General features: G+C 41.5%; 1 pseudogene; it reads right to left on the minus strand.

The window, feature by feature from the left end:
• Nucleotides 1–1,997: 1,997 nt before the first annotated feature.
• LOC102493557 (cyclin-dependent kinase 1-like) lies at nt 1,998–18,865 on the minus strand (annotated as a pseudogene).
• Between the last annotated feature and the right edge of the window lie 2,676 nt (nt 18,866–21,541).

The following is a 21,541-nucleotide window of genomic DNA, read 5'->3' on the forward strand; positions in this document are numbered from 1 at the left end:
AGAAAATTCCAACCTAGCAATTTTTTCACTCCTGGGAAGGAATAATACACAGTCATTTAAAAACTAAAAGCCGTGTCAACACTTCCTCAATGACACAGCTGCTGTGAGTGACCAGTGAGTAAATTTTGTTTTGTTTTGTTTTGGGGGGAGGGGCAAGGAGAATGTTGATTTCTCCCAAAAACAATTCCCAAAGTTACTGAAGTTATGATAAAAAAATTGAAAGGTATTAGTAAAGCAAGAAGTATAAACTACCTATAGTGAAACACGGTGAACGTACATGAACTATGTGGACAGCTGCTCCCAAGAGAGGCTGCCCAATGATGCCAGACAGAAGACCCACTCTGTATGCCATGCATTATTACATGGAGTGATGCACAAGTCCCATATTACAAACCTTTATTTTTAAAAATGATACACGTGACTCAGCAATCTCATTTCTGGGTATTTATCAAAAAGAACTGAGGGCCAGCTGGTAGCATGGTTGTTAAGGCGGCTGGATCTCACATGGCCAACAGCGAGGTTCAAGTCCCAGACCTGGTAGCTTGAGAAACAAGCCAAGCATATGTTCATATGTGCCCAAAATCCCAAAAGGAAGGAAAGGTGGAAGAGAAGGGATTGCAGAGTGACCATCCTCCATTGGTGGGTGCTTTATCTCTCCCTCCCTCCCTCCTCCCTCCCTTCCTCTCTCTCTCTTTTTTTCTCTCTCTCTCAGGCAAGTGTATGTACCCTGTAGCAAATTAAAGGAAAAAAAGTTGAAATTGGGATCCCAAAAAGATACCTGCACTTCCATGTTCACTGTAGCATTATGCAATAACCAAGATGTGGAAGCAACCTACATATTCATTGATGGATGAAAATGTGGTATATGTGTACATATAATGAAATATTATTCAGTCATAAAGAGTAGAAATTCTAATACATGCTATGACATGAATTAATCTAGAGGATATTATGCTAAGAGAAATAAGCCAGTCACAGAACAAAAAAACTATGATTCTACTTATATCAGGTATATAAAGATGTCGAATTTGGACCAGCCCATACCCTAATGCTTAAAGGAGTAGATCCTACAAGGCCAGCCAGCAGCTTGAAAAACACACCAGGCACATGTACTTGGATGCCTAAAACCCAGATGGTATGGAAAAATGAAAGAGAAGGGATTCTCTCTCTCTCTCTATTGCATGGGGAGGGGGTATTTTATCTCATGCGTGCACGCACATACAACACACACATGCCCTCTGACCCAAAAAAAAAAAATGTCAAATTCATAGAAGTAGAACAGAATGGTGGTTGCCAGGGGTTAGGGAGAGAGAAAAACAGAATTGTTCAAAAGGTATAAAGTTTCGGGACCAGCAGTTGGCATAATGGCTATGTCGCTGGACTCCCACGTAGTCGACCGCGGTTCGCGTCCCAGACCCGGTGGCTTAAAACTCATGCAGGGTGCGTGTGCGTGCGTGCCCAAGATCCCAAGAGGAGAATGGAGGAGAAGGGATTGCGGCGTGACCATCCCCCTGGGGGGTGATTTCTCGCTTTCTGTCTCTCTGTCTCTCTCTGTCTGGCAAGCACACGCGCCCTATGGCAAAAACCTCTCCAAAAAAAAGTATAAAGTTCCAGTCACACCTTGATGAAAAAGGCCTAGAGATATGCCATACAATATTATGCTTTAGTTAACAATTGTGCACATCCATAAATTTGTTATGAAGGTAAATCTCACGATACTTTTTCTTATCTCTTTTTTTTTGTAGATTTAGTTTTATTATAGTAATAACCATGTTACAGTGAGATCTACAAACATATACAGACTTATATTTAAATTAATATAGAACAATATGTACATTTTTAAGTTATACTTTTGAAGTTAAGAAGATGAAGTACAGCATAAGTTTTACAACAAAGAAAAGAATATAAATGACAGAAATAGAGTTAATAGTAAAAGTACAGCTCTCTATTCATGATACATGTGGAAACTTCTTGTCAGAAAGCTACATCTTCTTAATCTAATTGTTTAAATCATTAAAATAAGGATGATTCAGGGCCATTTTGCCAGAAATTCGTTTGGCAGGATGATAGACTAACATTTTCAAGAGCAGATCCAAACCATTTTCATGCAATTTTTTTACATGGGATGCTAGACTTCCTGGCTTCCACTTAGGAAATGTATTCTTATAGTCCTGTAAAGATTCTACTTCTGGCCACACTTCATTATTGGGGGGTGCCCAAAGCTCTGAAAATTCTGAAGAGTTGGTTAATTTCTGAATCCCCATGGAAAAGTGGTTTCTGCAAATATGGTCCCTATACTCCAAATGTCGAGTGGAGTCGAGTAACGGGCTGACCCCAGCAATACTTCTGGAGACCTGTACCAGAGTGTCACTACCTCATGAGTGTATATTCTAATTGGTATTCCAAAAGCTCTGGCAAGGCCCAAATCAGTCAGTTTAATTGTTCCTTTGTCATCAATTAATAGATTTTGAGATTTTTAAGTCTCTGTGAAGAACTCTTCTAGAGTGACAAAACACAATCGTTTGTAGGATTTGGTACAAATAACTCTTAACAAGTGAAGAGTCCATGAACTGACCAGGAGGGATAGAATCCAAGTATTTCTTAAGACCCATGGAAAAAAATTCAAAGATTAGATACAACCTGGAATCCTACATAAGCACATCTTGAAGACCGACTATATTTGGATGACAAAGTTCTTTTAATCAAATTTCCCAAACTGCAGTACTAAGAACACTTTCTTCTTCATTTTCTAGTCTTATTTTCTTCATGGCTACAACGTGACCTATAGTTTTGTGTCTACCCTTATACACACCTCCATAGGTACCTTCTCCAATTTTCTCTATTTTTGTAAAGTCTTCTGCAATTAGTCAACAGGTATGATAGTAGCTCCTGGCTTATTATCCTGCAGCGGCTGTAGCAGAAGCTACCATGTCGGCAACACTCTTCACTCAACCTTCATCTCTTTTTTTTGAGAATTTTTTTGCTATAGAGTGCATGCACTCGCTAGAGGGACTAAGAGAGACAGAGAGACAAAAAGAGAGAAATCACCCCCATACATACACCAGGGATGATGGTCATGCCATAATCCCTCTCCTCCATTCTCCTCTTGGGATTTTGGGCACACATGCACATGAACCTGGTGTTAGTTTCAAGCCTCTGGATCTGGGACTTGAACCATGGTTGGCCATGTGGGGGTCTAGCACCTTAACCACTACGCTGGTCCCTCGTCTCATTACTTTTTCATCATAACTCTAAAAGATATGAGGGAACAGGCTCAGTAATTCAGATTACACTGGCTTCAATGTTCCTGTCCTTTCTACTGTTTCATAGTCTAGGTGCAAGTATAAACCATACAGATTAACATATAATTAAGGACTAGAATGCAGGGTAGGAGGAATGCAGAGGAGACAGAGAATGAAATAAAACTGAATGAAGAGTCCAGCAAAGCACCAGAAAGAAGGGCAAGGCAGACCCGACCCTGAAGATCATATGGAGGGGGGGACCAGCAGTTAGCACTAAGGCTATGTTGCTGAACTCCCATGTAGTCGATCATGGTTCAAGTCCCAGACCCAGTGGCTTAAAATTCACGCCGGGCGTGTGTGCGTGCATGCCCAAAATCCCAAGAAAAGAATGGAGAGGAAGGGATTGCAGCGTGGCCATCTCCCTGGGGGGTGATTTCTCGCTTTCTTTCTCTCTGTCTCTCTCTGTCTGTCTGACAAGCACACGTGCCCCATAGCAAAAACCTCTCCAAAAAAAAAAAAGATCATACTAGGGCTGTGGAGGTTACTAGGGGCATCTGAGTGAGGGCACTGAGCTGGTAAAAGTCAGAGGAACTGTGAGGGGATAGCATTTAAAGGTTCGAGGAGTAATAGTAATACAGAACAAACTCCACACTTAAGAATTTGACACTGAACGCTAAACTGAAGCAAAATCAAAGGAACTGGTCAGAATGCCCTAAGCCATTAATAATCTAGCCCTCGGAATTGGAGTGTTCTCTGAATCCTGGAAACAGCTTTGGCTCTATGACAAAGAAGCAGTATAAAAAGTTTTAAGACACAGCCAGCCCTTGAGTAATCAGGGCAAGAAGTCTGATTAGTATAAGGATGAGAAATTAGATCAAATAAATAGTGTAACATTTCTTTCCTTTTTTAAGAGAGATTTTTGCTATAGGGCATGTGCGCTTGCAGGAGCGACAGAGAAAAACAGAAAGAGAGAAATCATTCCTCAGGGGAATGGCCATGCTGCAATCCCTCCTCCTCCGTTCTCCTCTCAGGATTCTGGGCATGCACACACATGCACCCAACATGAGTTTCAAGCTGCCAGGTCTGTGACTCAAACTGTAGTTGGCCATGTGGGAATCCAGTGATATAACCATTACACTATCAGCTGGTTCCCAGTGTAACATTTCTAAAGAAAGGAATCAAAACACAATATTAAAGCCTGATTTACCCAGGATCCTGAAAAACTAAGTGTGCTAAGTAAACAAATCTATTAGATTATACCACCTGTGCTAATAAGGGAAATCTGCACATGGACTTGGTACTGGACGGGAAATTCAGGCACTCTACTTAAGGACTGAGTTCTGTCCCTGCGACTAGAACAGCAAATTGTTCTATAAGCAAGGAACTTAAAGGCAGATGTCTCGTGGTATGTCATGGCACCACAGGGTATGTATTTTTCTTTTTCTTTTCTTTCCTTTTCTTTAGAGAGAGAGATTTTTGCCATAGGGCAAGTGTGATTGCCAGAGAGACAGAAGGTGAGGAATCAACCCCCCCAGGGGGGATGGTCATACTACAATCCCTTCTTCTCCATTCTCCTCTTGGGATTTTGGGCACATATGCACATGCACCCAGTGTGAATTTTAAGCCACCAGGGTCTGGGACTCAAACCACAGTTGACTACATGAGAGTCCAGAGATGTAACCATTATGTCATCTACTGGTCCCAGGGCATGCGTTTTTCAACAGATATCACATGACCCCACACAAGAATAATGTAATTCTATCTATACAAAAAGTATAGATAAGTGCCAGAAAGTGACAAGACATGCCACAACACAATAATACAAATCTGGCCCAATTTTTAAAGTTTATTCTGACTCCAACTATGGGTGCACAGTAAAGTACAAATGTATAAATAGATATGTAGACTTGTGTGATTGCAAATAAAGACAGAGAAAGGGGATTTTGCCCCCTCCCCAAACGGTCATTAAGCTGTGAAACAGGCAGGTTAAGTGAAGAGTGGCTATAATGGTCTTGGGAGGGAGGTCTTTGTCAGTTAGAGATGCCTGCAATTTACATAATGCCTGACCTTTGCTTTAAATTGCTCCGAGGAAACTGGCAAGTAGGGAGATGTAGGTCAAAGGTTTCATGGTGGTTGTTAGGTAGGATAAGTTAATCTAGAGATCTAATGAACAACATCAAGACTATAGTTAATACTGTGTTGTATATGTCAACTTACCAAAACAGTAAATTCTAGGTGTGCTTCCACAAAGACAGAAGAGAAAGAGAGAGAAAGGGAAACTATTTGAAATGATGGGTATGTTAATTTGCTTGACTGTAGTTACTCACGATATACATCAAGAAAAATACTATATCAAAACAGGTACTATACACCTTAAACAGGCACAATAAAAAATAAATTGCTCCAATCCAAAAAACAACATAGGGTTATCAAAACAAGATTGGCAGAATGATGGTATCTATGAAGTTGGTTGGTAGCTACCTGGCAGCTCATCCTATGCCTCACCACTTACATGCTTTTGATAATTTCTATATTGACTTTTTAAAAAAAATACTTATTTAACTTTATTTATTTACTTGTTTTTTAATTTGACCAGAGAGAGACAGAACAAGAGAGAAAATGACAAAGTAAGCCACTAGGTCTGGGACTTGAACTGTGGTTGGCCATGTGGGTGTGCAGCGCTCTTAACCACCATGCCACCTGCCAGCCCCTATAATAACTTTTAAAAGCCCGAATTACCCATTTGGTAAAACATTTTTTCTAAAATGAACGTCCTAAATTCTGAACTTTATACACAGGTCCACCTGGACAACTCCTATTCACTCCCCAAGTCCCCACTGCCTTCCTTTCATTCCGAAGCAGAGATTTCAACTCCCTTTTGTGCCTACTATTTCCCACTCATTTCATTCTGTGCCCCTTATTATACTGTCTTATACTTGCATAGGAAACTGTCTGCCCGCCTAAACTGCAAACAAGAAAAGGACCCTAATTTGTTTATCATCACGTGTCTAGGCCTTTTGCTTAGAATGCACCTGTTAAATACTTGGGACTTAAACAAGACCTTGGTTGAAGTCATTACAAAAACCCAGTTATCCAGCTAAGAGACTGTAGAAAGGTCTTTCCAGCTGCAGAGCCTGTTTCCTTCCAAAGCTAATGTCCTTTCACAGTCAAGCATGCCAGCTTCTCCAGCCTGCCTCTACTTCTCATTTCCAGCTTGTCATTTCTTTTGGATGGAACCCCTGAACACACATCCTTAATTCAAATAGCCTCCAGATCAAAGACAAGAGGCCTTGGCAGGAAGGTGTTGGTGCATAATGCCATACATGTACCACCTATGCTGAACTGCTCAGAGCGCTTTCCTGTTTAAGTCCAACTGAGTGTAATAAGATTGCCAGGACACGTAACTGGACCTGTCCTGCCTAAATAACAGACCACTAAGTGCACCAACAAAGGAGCACGATCTCTTTACATGCCCTCATTTTGCTTCTCAGCACATACCCAGGCCTGGTACACAGAATGCACCTGTTCCTTCTCAAATTTCAATTTACAGCCTGCATTATACACTAGCATATCACACACTCCAGCCCTTACGTATATGCCAATATGTACTATTTATATTTCACTTGCAAGTGGACAGTGTGGTGAAGCAAAACTGACATGAACTTAGAAGTAACAGCAATCTGGACTCTTCTACAGGGCTCATCAATATTTTTCATCTACGTTACTTGTCTTAATTGTCAAAATAATCTTCTTTGGGTGTATATGGGGCAGTACATTAAATCTGAAAAAAATTATCTGAAGTTCAGCAATTCCTTCTGTTTTGATTTCAGTTGTATTGTTAAATTAAAATAAAATTCAAGTTACTAATGTATTTTAAATTCTGTAGTAGATCTGATACCATGACCTGACAGTTAAAGCTGCATAATCTCAAATGGCCAACTGCGTGATTTGAGTCCCAGACCCAGTGGCTTAAGAAACACACTAGGAGTGTATGTGTGCATGACCAAAACCCTAAGAAAAGGGAGAAATGGGGGTTCTTTCTCCCTCTCTCTATCCCTGTCTCTCTCTGGTGAACATACAAGCCCTCTGGTCAAAATTTAAAATATAGTAAATAAAGTCTCTGAAATAACTATTTGAATGAAATTACTTTGATCTGTTTATAAAAAGTTCTACCACAAGCGTAAATTGTCATCAGGAAAATAACTTTTAAAAAGAAAGGCCTAAATGATTTTCAGATGAATGAGAGAAGAGTACAAACCCTGCCCTTTACTCTCCCCACCAAAAACACAGATTTAAAAACCACTGAGGGGACCAGCAAAAGCAGTAATGGTTATGTTGCTGGGCTCCCACAGAGTTGACTACAGTTTGAGTCCCAGATCTGGCGATTAAACCGCATGCCAGGTGTGTGTGTGTGTGTGTGTGTGTGTGTGTGTACTGCACACGTGTACCCCCTAACCAAAGATCCCAAAAGGAGAGTGGAAGAGAAGTGATTGCTGCATGGTCATCCCCCCAGGTGGGGATTTATCACTTTCTGTCTTTCTCTCCGGGTGTACACACGTACCCTACAGCCAAAACAAAAAACACAGATGTAGGGGCCAGCAGGTGGTGTGGTGGTTAAGGTGTAGGACTCCCACAATGACTGACCACAATTCAAACTCCAGACCTGCCAGCTGAAAATCACACCGGGCTGGTGCATGCCCAAAATCCTGAGAGGAGAATGGAGGGGAAAGGATTGAAGTGTGGACATCCCCCTTGGGGGGTGATTTCTCACTTTCCTTCTCACTGTCTCTGTCTTTCTCTAGAGATGCACAGAGCAAGAAGAGTGCACAGCCCTATGGCAAAAAACTTCAAAGCAAAAACCAAAAACCATGGATGACTACCAAAGCACAAGACAAAGGTCAAGTATCAGATGAATGTGACTGCTATAATATTTATATGTAAATTTCCTGATTAGTTAAGAATTCTCTTTCCATTATCATTTACAGTATTGTCTGTAAGGTAATTAGATCATTTGGTTTCAGGTCCTGTGTAAATGAGGTTAGGATGTTAGTCTCTTTTCTCAGCTGTTTATGAATTATAATGCATTTTCACTACATTTTAATAATGCCTATCTTTCCACAGATGATGGAAAAATAAAAGTAGAAGCATTATGGTATGCAGAAAAAGACTACTGGACCAGAAAACAAAAGGAAGACCCTGCCTACACCACTCAACAGATGTGTGTCCAAAAGCTTCTGGCAATTACATACAATCTGTATAATCTTGGACTAGTCTCTTACACTGCTTGGCCCTGGGCATCTTCATGTACAAAGTCAATAAATTAAATTAGATATACCCAAGCCCTTCTAATTCTAAAGTTCATTTTAAATTCACAAATTTCTAATTGATTAACTCCACATTAAAAGAAATAAAGCATGTAAAACCCTTAACACCGTGGCTGGCATGTAGTAAGCATGTCATAAAGGCTGGCAGCTGTTATTAAAATACAGAGGTTTAGGTTTGCATGTGTTATACATAGCATACATTTGAATTTCTTTTGTGGGAATTTTTCTAAAGGAAAAAAAAAATACTTTAAAGTCCCATTTTAATCAGCATTGTTAAATCAAAGGAGCCCAAAATGAAACAATAAATTATGAAGCGCTACATGAAAGGGTATGAGCCTTTCAAATCGGCTGGCTTTGTTTTGTCTTAAATTAGACTTTCAGTGAACTCTTGGCAGCGCTGGGGAAGAAATCATGAGTGCTTATAAAAACTCATTCGCTCAGCCACATTTACTGAAAATTGCTCTATGGAGGGTGCAGCTGGGGAAACAAAGATCACCAAGACCCTGCCTCTAGGTCCAGAGGATGGCAATGACGAATGTCTCAGGGGTACAAACTGTCGAGGGGGCTATGTAAGAAAAAGACTTCCCTGAAACCCCCAGAGCAAAAGTCTCAAACTAGTGGGTCACGGATATCTATCTTGCCCATAAGCTTGTTTTTCATTGAATTGAGGTTGCCAACATTCAGAAATCAGGAGCTTACACATAAGTAAGGATTTCCAGCTTCGAAAATGTGGAGGTGTCAAGCATATCAGGCCCGCGTTGCCACTCAGCAATACCAACAGTCTGTGCAGAGACTCCATTTCTACCACTCCCTTAAACAGCCCCATCAGCCAGCTCCTGCCCCAGCCACTGCACCAGTGCACACACAACCAAGACACTCTCAGGAGCTTGGGCCCTGGAGCGGAGACTAACCAGCTGAAATCCCTGCTCTGCCTCATACTTGCCATGGTTTCTTTTTTCTTTTCTTTTCTTCTTTTTTTTTTTTGTATTTAAAAAAAATATTTGTTTATTTCTTCCACGAATGACACAGAGAGAGAGGCAGTACCTCTAACAGGATCTTGATACATAGACCCACCCCCTACCTCAGCCTTCCCTAGACCAGGGCATGTGCGTGCCTTGTATACTCAGGAAGGTCTTCAGATATGAACCCAGAACCTTCCCATGTGAGTCAGCCTTAGAGAGCACTGGGTTTTACCAAAGCACCACAATCAGCCCCCATATGAATATCTTAAGTAGATTATTCCTCTCTCTTGGCATCCATTTACCACTTAAAAAAAATGGAGTATTAATAGTATCTACCTCACAGGGCTGAGGTGAGAGTAAGCATGTTATCACCTGCAAAATGCTGAGATCTGTGCCTCACGTATAGCAATTGCTCTATAAATACTAGGTGCTACCACCTCCGGCCCTGAAAGCATAAGTGTTTAGAATTTCTCTTTAATATTCTACAGTTATCTACCAAATTAATATTTAATGATCAAAAAGAAAACTTATTATCTACATGGCTTCACCATATGCTGTTAAGAATTACAAGAGCTGCCAGATACAAAAGGACAAATACATGATTCCACTATATGAGGTACCTAGAATTGGAAAATTCAGAGAAACAGAAAGTAGAATATAGGCTAGAGCAGCTGGGGGTGGAGGGTCAGAAACTCCTGTTTAATGGGTAGAAGTTTGTCTTTGGGATGAGGAAAAAGTTCTGGAGTTAGATGGTGACTACTGTACAATAATATCAGTACATGTAATGCCACTGAATTATATGCCTTAAATAGTTTAAAACATAAATTATAAACGTGTAGTCTTCAAAAGCTCATGGAAAATGAGTGTTATGAAAAAACTATGTGGGGAGCCCCATGGCCTAGAGGTTAAGGGAGCTATATCCAACATGGCTGGCTGTGGTTCAAATCCCGGTCCCAGTGGCTTGAGAAACATGCCTGGCATATGCACATGTATACCCCAAATCCTGACAGGATGTAGAAGTGGGGAAGGCATTGGGACATAGCCAAGTCCCACTAGGGGTATGCTTTCTATCTCTTCCTCTCTCTGGCAAGTGCACATGCCTTCTGGCCATTTAAAACAAACAAACAAACTGAAAACTCTGCATAGATTTCAATTTCCTTTCACAAAAATAAACTCAGGCTTGGGAACCAGCAGTTAGCGTAATGGCTATGTCGCTGGACTCCCACGTAGTCGACCGCAGTTCGCGTCCCGGACCTGGTGGCTTAAAACTCACACCAGGCGTGTGTGCGTGCATGCCCAAGATCCCGAGAGGAGAATGGAGGAGAAGGGATTGCGGTGTGACCATCCCCCTCAGTGAACTCTTGGCAGCGCTGGGGAAGAAATCATGAGTGCTTATAAAAACTCATTCGCTCAGCCACATTTACTGAAAATTGCTCTATGGAGGGTGCAGCTGGGGAAACAAAGATCACCAAGACCCTGCCTCTAGGTCCAGAGGATGGCAATGACGAATGTCTCAGGGGTACAAACTGTCGAGGGGGCTATGTAAGAAAAAGACTTCCCTGAAACCCCCAGAGCAAAAGTCTCAAACTAGTGGGTCACGGATATCTATCTTGCCCATAAGCTTGTTTTTCATTGAATTGAGGTTGCCAACATTCAGAAATCAGGAGCTTACACATAAGTAAGGATTTCCAGCTTCGAAAATGTGGAGGTGTCAAGCATATCAGGCCCGCGTTGCCACTCAGCAATACCAACAGTCTGTGCAGAGACTCCATTTCTACCACTCCCTTAAACAGCCCCATCAGCCAGCTCCTGCCCCAGCCACTGCACCAGTGCACACACAACCAAGACACTCTCAGGAGCTTGGGCCCTGGAGCGGAGACTAACCAGCTGAAATCCCTGCTCTGCCTCATACTTGCCATGGTTTCTTTTTTCTTTTCTTTTCTTCTTTTTTTTTTTTTTTGTATTTAAAAAAAATATTTGTTTATTTCTTCCACGAATGACACAGGATCTTGATACATAGACCCACCCCCTACCTCAGCCTTCCCTAGACCAGGGCATGTGCATGCCTTGTATACTCAGGAAGGTCTTCAGATATGAACCCAGAACCTTCCCATGTGAGTCAGCCTTAGAGAGCACTGGGTTTTACCAAAGCACCACAATCAGCCCCCATATGAATATCTTAAGTAGATTATTCCTCTCTCTTGGCATCCATTTACCACTTAAAAAAAATGGAGTATTAATAGTATCTACCTCACAGGGCTGAGGTGAGAGTAAGCATGTTATCACCTGCAAAATGCTGAGATCTGTGCCTCACGTATAGCAATTGCTCTATAAATACTAGGTGCTACCACCTCCGGCCCTGAAAGCATAAGTGTTTAGAATTTCTCTTTAATATTCTACAGTTATCTACCAAATTAATATTTAATGATCAAAAAGAAAACTTATTATCTACATGGCTTCACCATATGCTGTTAAGAATTACAAGAGCTGCCAGATACAAAAGGACAAATACATGATTCCACTATATGAGGTACCTAGAATTGGAAAATTCAGAGAAACAGAAAGTAGAATATAGGCTAGAGCAGCTGGGGGTGGAGGGTCAGAAACTCCTGTTTAATGGGTAGAAGTTTGTCTTTGGGATGAGGAAAAAGTTCTGGAGTTAGATGGTGACTACTGTACAATAATATCAGTACATGTAATGCCACTGAATTATATGCCTTAAATAGTTTAAAACATAAATTATAAACGTGTAGTCTTCAAAAGCTCATGGAAAATGAGTGTTATGAAAAAACTATGTGGGGAGCCCCATGGCCTAGAGGTTAAGGGAGCTATATCCAACATGGCTGGCTGTGGTTCAAATCCCGGTCCCAGTGGCTTGAGAAACATGCCTGGCATATGCACATGTATACCCCAAATCCTGACAGGATGTAGAAGTGGGGAAGGCATTGGGACATAGCCAAGTCCCACTAGGGGTATGCTTTCTATCTCTTCCTCTCTCTGGCAAGTGCACATGCCTTCTGGCCATTTAAAACAAACAAACAAACTGAAAACTCTGCATAGATTTCAATTTCCTTTCACAAAAATAAACTCAGGCTTGGGAACCAGCAGTTAGCGTAATGGCTATGTCGCTGGACTCCCACGTAGTCGACCGCAGTTCGCGTCCCGGACCTGGTGGCTTAAAACTCACACCAGGCGTGTGTGCGTGCGTGCCCAAGATCCCGAGAGGAGAATGGAGGAGAAGGGATTGCGGTGTGACCATCCCCCCTGGGGGGGGTGATTTCTCGCTTTCTGTCTCTATGTCTCTCTGTCTGTCTGGCGAGCACACGTGCCCTATAGCGAAAAAACCTCTCCCAAAAAAAAAGAAAGAAAAAAAATAATAAACTCAGGCTTTAATATCATTTTTCCACAAATCTTTTTTAACTACCCTTGTATACTTTACTACAACTTTTTAAAAAATTACTATAGCCTATGTAATTTGGTATGCTGCTATTCGCTAGTCTTAAGTTGTTTATGATAACGGGGGCCAGCAGATGGCATAGTGGTTATGTCATTGGACTCTCACATGGCCAATGGCGGTTTGAGCACCAGACCCATTGGCTTCAAACTCATGCCAGCACATGTGTGTGTGCCCAAGATCCCAGGGGAAGGATGGAGGAGAAAGGATTGCAACATAGTCAAAAATGATCAAAAAGCACACAGCATATGGTAAAGCCAGGTAGATATAAGTTAAGAATGACAAGAACTGCCAGATACAAAAGGATGAATACATGATTCCACTGTACGAGGTACCTAGAACTGGAAATTCTGAGAGACAGAACACAGAATACAGGCCAGAGCAGCTGGGGGGAAAGGGGAGATCAGAACTACTGTTTAATGGGTATAAGTTTCCCTTTGGGATGATGAAAAAGTTGAAAATCACTTCCCTTGGGGAGTGATTTCTCACTTTCCCTCTCAGTTTCTGTCTCTCTCTTTCTCTTTGGCAAGTGCACTTGCCCCATGGCAAAAACCTCTTGGGAGAAAAAAAGAAAAAAAAAAGTTGTCCATGATCACAAAGACTGAAAATTCACTACAGGTTCATGCTATCAGAAGCCACATATTTCACATCCCATTACAGTTAGAAAAAGTATTAACCATTTTAACAGCTGTGCACACAACAGTGGGCTTTCTTTCAATCTGGAGGCCTTGTGGGAATGCATATGTAGCAAATAAAGTCTGAAGCCAGTGGGATGGACTTTTAATACCTGCCTACAGCACTTGGGTTGTTCTTAATGCATTATACAATGCTCCACACAGACTCTGCATTCTCTCCTCTCTCAGCAAACGTGCAAAATGGGAGGCTTCCTGCCAAGCACTCTGTAACTGGCTGCCTTTGAACTGTGGGATGCTGTGCAACACTAACAAGAGGTTTTGATCCACGCCTGTCCTATAGCAGGATTCAAAATGCATACAAAATAACTCTCGCCAGCTATAAATCAAGACCCACAAGGAATGTCCCAAACCATCCCAACCTCAGGGGCTTATTTTTGATTTCTACATGCTGCCTCTTTCTAAAACGTTTGTCTTTCATTAAGAAAATAAGTGTGTAAAATGTAAGAAAATTTAAAATTACTTTGAAAACTGCAATGAACCTTAGAAACACATTAAATAAACAGGTATATCCAATTTATTTTTAGTCTCCTAACTCAGAACCACTGCTAATACTTACCTCCTAACACTGGTAGGGTATCCCCTATGACCCACAAACTGCCTCGCTCAAAGGGAAAATTCCATGCATGTGGGGATTTTTTAAATGAACAGGTGCCTTTTAAGCACAAATCATGTTTGGCATAAAGAGTCCTTTAAATATCACTGAAAATTCAAAGTGATAGAGGGCATACAGTATCTTTTATCTTCTAAATATTACATTCTGAGTACCAACCCAAACTTAGAAAGGAAAAATGGCTTGTCACCTTGATTTTCACTGTTGCCTGACAGTCAGGATACCGACTACCGAGGTGGCTGTATGTCCTATATAATAAACCCTCAAACACTGATCTTTGTCCCCTGCTATGGCATACCACAAAGAAAGTGTTCCAGAAAGACTAGTCGGGAACAGATCATACCCAAAATGCACAGTTTACACCTCTTTAAAATCCATGTGGAGCTGGCCCTGTGGCAGTTAAGTGAGCTAGATCCCATAGAGACAATCATGGTTTGAATCCTGGCTATGGCAGTGTGAAAAACACGCCAGGCATGTGTGTGCCCCAAATCCCAACAAGATGGAGAAAAAGAGAAGGGATCACAGCATGACTGAACCCATTGGGGGTGACTCCTCTCTTTCTCTCTTTTTCTCTCTCTCATGTACCTTCTGGCAAGTGTATTTTTTAGAAAGTAATACCAATGTCCACAACAAATGGCAAATATATTTATACACTAGGGATCAAATGGGGAGAAGAAAAATGTTTTTAAAATTCACAGCCAAATAGCCTTGAGGAAACAGTGCAGCACAATAGAAAATCCTAGGAGTGGAGTAGGTATTTGAGTATAAAATTTGGCCTGCCCTGTCCAAGCTGTGCATACGCCAAACATCAAACATATTTATTTATTGATTGATTTTATTTATTTTTGGAGAGGTTTTTGCTATAGGGCATGTGCACTCACCAGAGAGACAGAGAGACAGAAAGTGAGAAATCACCCCCCCAGCAGGGATGGCCACACCGCAATCCCTTCTCCTCCATTCTCCTCTCAGGATCTTGGGCACACACGCACACGCGCCCAGTGTGAGTTTAAGCTACCGGATCCGGGACTCAAACCGCAGTTGACTATATGGGAGTACAGCAACATAGCCATTACGCTAACTGCTGGTCCCAACAACAAACATTTTTAAAACAGAGCTGGGGAAGTTCCTGAATTAGGAAATAGAAAGCAACGTGACCCCAGATCTCAGCTGTCATGAACTCAATTGTGTCCTCCCAAAATGCATGTTGAAGTCCCAATGCCCAGTACCTAAGAATGGGACGCTAGTTAGAGATAGGGTCTTTATACAGAGATAATCAAGATTAAATGGGATACTAGGGTAGACTCTAACAAATATGGCTAGCGTCTTTATTAAAAAGGGGAAACTTGGATACAGAGACATACATGCACAGAGGGACAGAGACGTGTTTGTCTCTTTGGAGAATTGAAGACAGCCATTTACAAGACAAAGAGAGGCCTGGGACAGATCCTTCCCTCATGGGCCTCCAAAGGGGCCAACCCTGCCGACATACCTTTATCTTGCCCTTCTGGCCCTCAGAAACCCTGTCTCATGCAACTTTCAGTTGTTTATACCACCCAGTTTGTGGTGCTTTGTTACAACAGCCCTAGCAAACAAATACAAGGGGGACTTCCAAAGTTTGTCCAAGGGCCCACAGATGGTGTGGAGGTTAAAGCACTGGATCCCACAGGGCTGGCTACACTGAGTCCCAGACATGAAAGTTTGAAAATCACACTGTGTATGCATGTGTGCGTGTGTGTGTGTCCAAAATCACGAGAGGAGGATGGAGAAGAAGGGATTGTGGCATGGTCATCTCCCCAGAGGGTGACTTCTTACTTTCCCTCTTTCTCTCTCTCTCTGGCAAGTATAAGTACTCTATAGCAAAAAAAATAATTTTGAGAGGTTTTCGCTATAGGGCGTGTGCGCTCACCAGACAGTCAGAGAGAGACATAGAAACAGAAAGCGAGAAATCACCCCCCAGAGGGGATGGTCACGCTGCAATCCCTTCTCCTCCATTCTCCTCTCAGGATCTTGGGCGCACACGCGCCCGGCGTGAATTTTAAGCCACCGGGTCCAGGACGTGAACCGCGGTCGACTACGTGGGAGTCCAGCGACAGAGCCATTACGCTAACCGCTGGTTCCCATCTATAGCAAAATTTTAAAAACAAACATGTGGAAAGTGTGTATTATAAAAAAAAAAATTGTACATGGATTTCAAATATTTTTTGAACCAAAATAAACTCTCATTTTAATTCCATTTTCCCACGAGCTTTTTGAAATCCATTTGTTCAGCTACTTTGTTCACGACGTGGCCTTGGACTCAACATAGCGTGCTTCTTCTGTACCTCTTATCACATGGACATGAGGTGGTGGTTGGCGGGAGGTGTAGCAGTAAAACACAACACTCCACAAGGCAGTCCCACATGGGTAGGTCCTGGGTTCAAGTCTGGAGACCTACCTCCCCCAGCACATGCGCTTGCCCATGATCTGGGGCCGGCTGAAGGCTAGGGGGGTGAATTGGAGAAAAAGGACCCTGTTGAGGGTGCTGTCTCTCTCTCAATCACTCATGGAAGAAATACATAAATAAACAAACAAAAATGGACAAAGGTTTAAAAAAAATGGACATGTGACAACAATCACATAGGTATCCCACAAATCTGCAAACGGCTCTGCAGCTGGTCAGCGGAGTCAGGCACAACAGGGACGCAGCCTACATATTCTACTTTCTTCTGCAAAATGCTTTAGCACCTAACCAGCACAGGGAGCATGGAATGCAAGCAAATTTATCATATCACTGTTAGTCAGGGATTAGTACGTATAAATCAAAAGTGTCATATTCTTTGCTTATCAGTCAAGAACAAAAGCAGAGCCAATCTTTAAGACAGTGCTCCTTCCCAGGACAACAGCAAGTCTATTACAAATCCCCCACTCTCATGCGCTGTGAAACCTGGGCACATCAGGATGTGTTATCCTCTGCATCTCGACCCCCTGGGACCAAGTTTTACTGCAGAAATATGACGTAACTGCCCTGCTTTGTCCACCAAACAGAACACAATATGCCTTCAATATGTCAGCCTGTTTCATCCTCCCTAAATACATAATTGATTTTCAACATTTTATGCTCCAGTTACTGCCCAAAAGCAGATTGGGACAAGTTCATATTTCAAACGTTCCTTCCTTTAAAGTATAAAAGGAATGATCACAACAATTAAGGGATTGTCTTCAATTTTTCTTTGAGAATTATTTGCTTATGACTCCTCTTTCGTCTGCCACTTACATATATACCCTTCAAGTATCAGAGAGGATACAGAATTTATATAACCTGTCAAAAAAATAGAGCTGCATATACTATGAGGAATGTCCAATGAGAAGAAATAATTTTTCTTTATTTAGAACACTGAAAGTATTTAGCTACTTACATTTCCCAAAGAAACAGAATTAGGACCAATGTCAAACAAAAATTAAGAGCTTAAACTTTCTTCAAAAAAAAAAAAAAGGACAGCTATATATTTAGGTCATTTTATTTTTAACCACAGCCTCCTAAATGACCTGAATATCCCAACATCCACTTTAAGTGACAAGTTTAGTAATTCCTATGAATAATTTAGTTGGTCAAATTTGTTTTACTTGTTGTGGAATAAAAATGTTACTTCGGAATTTGACAAGTTAGTTGCCCACAAAATTTTTCAGGATGAGTATCTTCTATTCCTACTAGGACAAAACAGCATGAGGGGCAATCACAACTTTAAAACTGTCTTCTGCATTGCTGAGAATCTAACAACCACCACAAAAGCAGTTTTTATTTATATAAAGTTTTCAATTGGTTCACCATGTCCCCAAAAAACTAACAAGTGTGAAGGTATTTTAAGGTTCCAAAGGCATCTGTTTAAATTGAATTTCTGAAAGACACTGCTATTAGTACAATCACATACAGTGGCTTCTTAGAACAATGACTGAATAATATTTTACTTTGACTTCTTCTAAAATTGAATCAACAGTAGCATCATTCTTGGAAGCAATGATAAGGTTAGGACTTTCATGTTTTTGTTGCTATTGTTTATCTGACTGCATTTTTATCAAAGATGGTATCTCAAAGAAACAATTTATCCAGAATGATGCTGTCTTTGAGAAATAGAAGAGAATTGATTACTGGGGCTGGAAGATGGGGGTAGGATCTGCCCAGTTCCCATTTCCTTTTATGTGGAAAGCACCCCACTAAATTACCAGCTGGGCTGCTCTCCTAATCCTTCACTCAGCCCCTCTCAGAAGCCCTAGTGGGACCAGCAGTTGGCATAATGGCTATGTCACTGGACTCCCATGTAGTCGAGCGCAGTTAAGAGTCCCGGACCGACCCAGTGGCTTAAACTCACACTGGGCGCGTGTGTGTGCGTGCCCAAGATCCTGAGAGGAGAAAAAAGGAGAAGGGATTACAGTGCGGCCATCCTCCCTGGGGGGGGATTTCTCGCTTTCTGTCTCTGTCTCTCTCTTTCTGGCAAGTGCACGCGCCCTATAGCAAAAACCTCTCCCCCAAAAAAGAAGCCCTATTGACTTCTCTAACCCACGAAGCTTCAGAGAAACCTCGATGCGGAAGCACACGTCCATATTGTGTTAAGCCCAACTCTATGGACGCCAACCCCCACGCAGGGCAGCTCTGTCAGCCCATACTGCCAGGCAGCAGGAGAGAAGGCAGAATGCAGCACAGGAAGCCCACTGTTGACATAAGCCAAGATCACTTTGTTTTGTTTTGTTTTGTTTTGTTTTTTGAGAGGTTTTTGCTACAGGGCATGTGTGCTCAACAGAGAGACAGAGAGACAGAAAGCGAGAAATCACCCTTCGGGGGGGATGGGCATGCCGCAATCCCTTCTCCTCCATTCTCCTCTCGGGATCTTGGGCATGCACACACACACGCCCAGCATTAAGTTTAAGCCACCGGGTCCGGGATTTAAACTGTGGTCAACTACATGGGAGTTCAGCGACATAGCCATTATGCTAACTGCTGGTCCCACTTTTTAAAAACAGGGAAATCACCTTCTCCAATATTAGTTCTATCTGTAAAAGATTAATTTGAATTCTACGCCTCCTTCTTCCTTGTCTCTCTTAACTGGTTCAAAGCTCAGGGGAAAATGGGTTATTATGGATTATTTCCTCCCCATAAATAAATCTCAGTAATCCAAAAACTGAGTGTCTCCTCTTTCCTACCTTCTCAAATCCAAATAATAAAATAAATAAATAGAAAGCATTTTCTCTCTGAGGAATAGAGTTTAGATCTTGCTCTCTTTAAAAAGTTTATTTTACTTTTAAATAACCAGTGAGAAAATAGAAAGAATAAAGGAACTAGAACAATCCAAAGACTCCAGAGCACTGACTTTTTTTTTTCTTTTCTTTTCTTTTTAAGAGAGATTTTTGCAACAGGAAACATGCATTCACTGGAGAGACAAAGAGAGAAAGAAAGCAAGAAATCACTCCCCAAAGAGGATGGCTACACTATAATCCCTTCTCTTCTATTCTCCTCAGGACACGCACCCAGCATGAGTTTAAAGCTGCCAGATAGAGGACTTGAACCGCACTCAACTATGTGATAGTCCACCAACATAACCATTACGCCACCTGTTGGTCCCAATACTGACTTTTTCATTTCATTCAAAACTTCTAAGGAGGGACCAGCAGTTGCCGTAATGGCTATGTTGCTGAACTCCCACATAGTTAACTATGGTTCGAGTCACAGACTTGGCGGCTTAAACTCATGCAGGGCGCATGTGCAAGCATGCCCAAGATCCCGAGAGGAGAATGGAGAAGGGATTGCGCATGGCCATCCCTTTGAGGGGTGATTTCTCACTTTCTGTCTCTCTGTCTCTGTCTTTCTGGCAAGCACACATGCCCTATAGCAAAAACCACTCCAAAAAATTAAAAAATAAACAAACAAAAAACTTCTAAGGAATCACTGTTACTGTTACTATGACCATTTCTTTCTCTTTCCAGCTCAACCATTTGCTAGTGACAGTGAAATAAACTAGTACAAGTTACTCAGCCTCATTTGTAAAATGAAAATAATGATGCTGCTACATCATGAAAGTGATCTACAGAGTGAATAAAACAATGAAGGATGGGACCAGCAGGTGGCGTGGTGGTTAAGATGCTGGACACTCCCACATGGTCGACCACGGTTGGAGTTCTGAACCGGCGGCTTGCTTTCTCACTTTCCCTCTCTCTCTTTCTCTGTATTTCTCTCTGGTCAAATTAAAATAAAAGAATGAGTAAATAAAATTAAATAAACAATCCTAAAAAAAAAAAAACAATGAAGGATTTAAGGACCTCTTGCACATAATGCACATAATACACACACAGAAGGTAGGGTTAAATTAATGTCACCTCACTCCATGAATGGAAACACTCATTCAGAAACAGCAGGGACTTCATTTTTTAAAAAACGTGAGGAAACTGAGACCCAGTACAAGTAAGTGAGCTGCAGAGGTTACTCATAGGACATCATTTCAAGTTCCTTATTCATTCCTGTAAGGTCACAGTTTTGACTGTGTTCCCTTCCCACGTCTATGAAATAAGATTTGGCAGGTTATAATCTGTAAACTAGAGCCACGTGTTATTATTAAACCTTTAATTACTATACAAACAATGGTAAGGAAGACTCAGGGTTCACCCACATTCACTGACACACCAGCCATAGGCCAGGCCTTCCACTGGACGCTCCCACGGCCTCCCAGTCAAAGGGTGAAGAGGGCATGGTTGCATTTTCCTAATGAGTAATGTTTCTGGAAACAGCATAACTTTTCCCTGATTCACTCTTATAGTGAAGCCACTTTTCTCAAGGGCTCCCAGCAACCCCAATCCATTATTTTATCAGTTTCTAACTCTATTTGTGTCACTTCTAAGTATTTGCCAACTAACATATTTTCTCAAACTTCACCCATCTAAGTCACAAATATATCAACTCATTTGTTATGAAAGCATTTAAGTCATTGATGTAAAGATAACACTTACTACTAGTGTTCTCTGAATGATATAATAACTATAGAAGAAAACTTCTCCAGTGTTGATTACTGCCAACGACTAGGTCCCTATACAGAGTGTCTTTTCAAGAAAGTTCCCAAGGGAATGGAAGGCACCCACCATCCACTGCTGCTATTTCTTCTGGTTCTGTAGCCACCGATTTCTTTTCTCACTAGTTGTGAAATGCTTCTGTTGAAAATATTTCAATAACACTTAAATATTTTGTTTGTAGATAATCCATAAAATGCCACCACTACTAAAATGCAGATAACT

Source organism: Tupaia chinensis, unplaced genomic scaffold (assembly GCF_000334495.1).
Source record: "Tupaia chinensis unplaced genomic scaffold, TupChi_1.0 Scaffold146346_2, whole genome shotgun sequence".
NCBI classification, from domain to species: domain Eukaryota; kingdom Metazoa; phylum Chordata; class Mammalia; order Scandentia; family Tupaiidae; genus Tupaia; species Tupaia belangeri.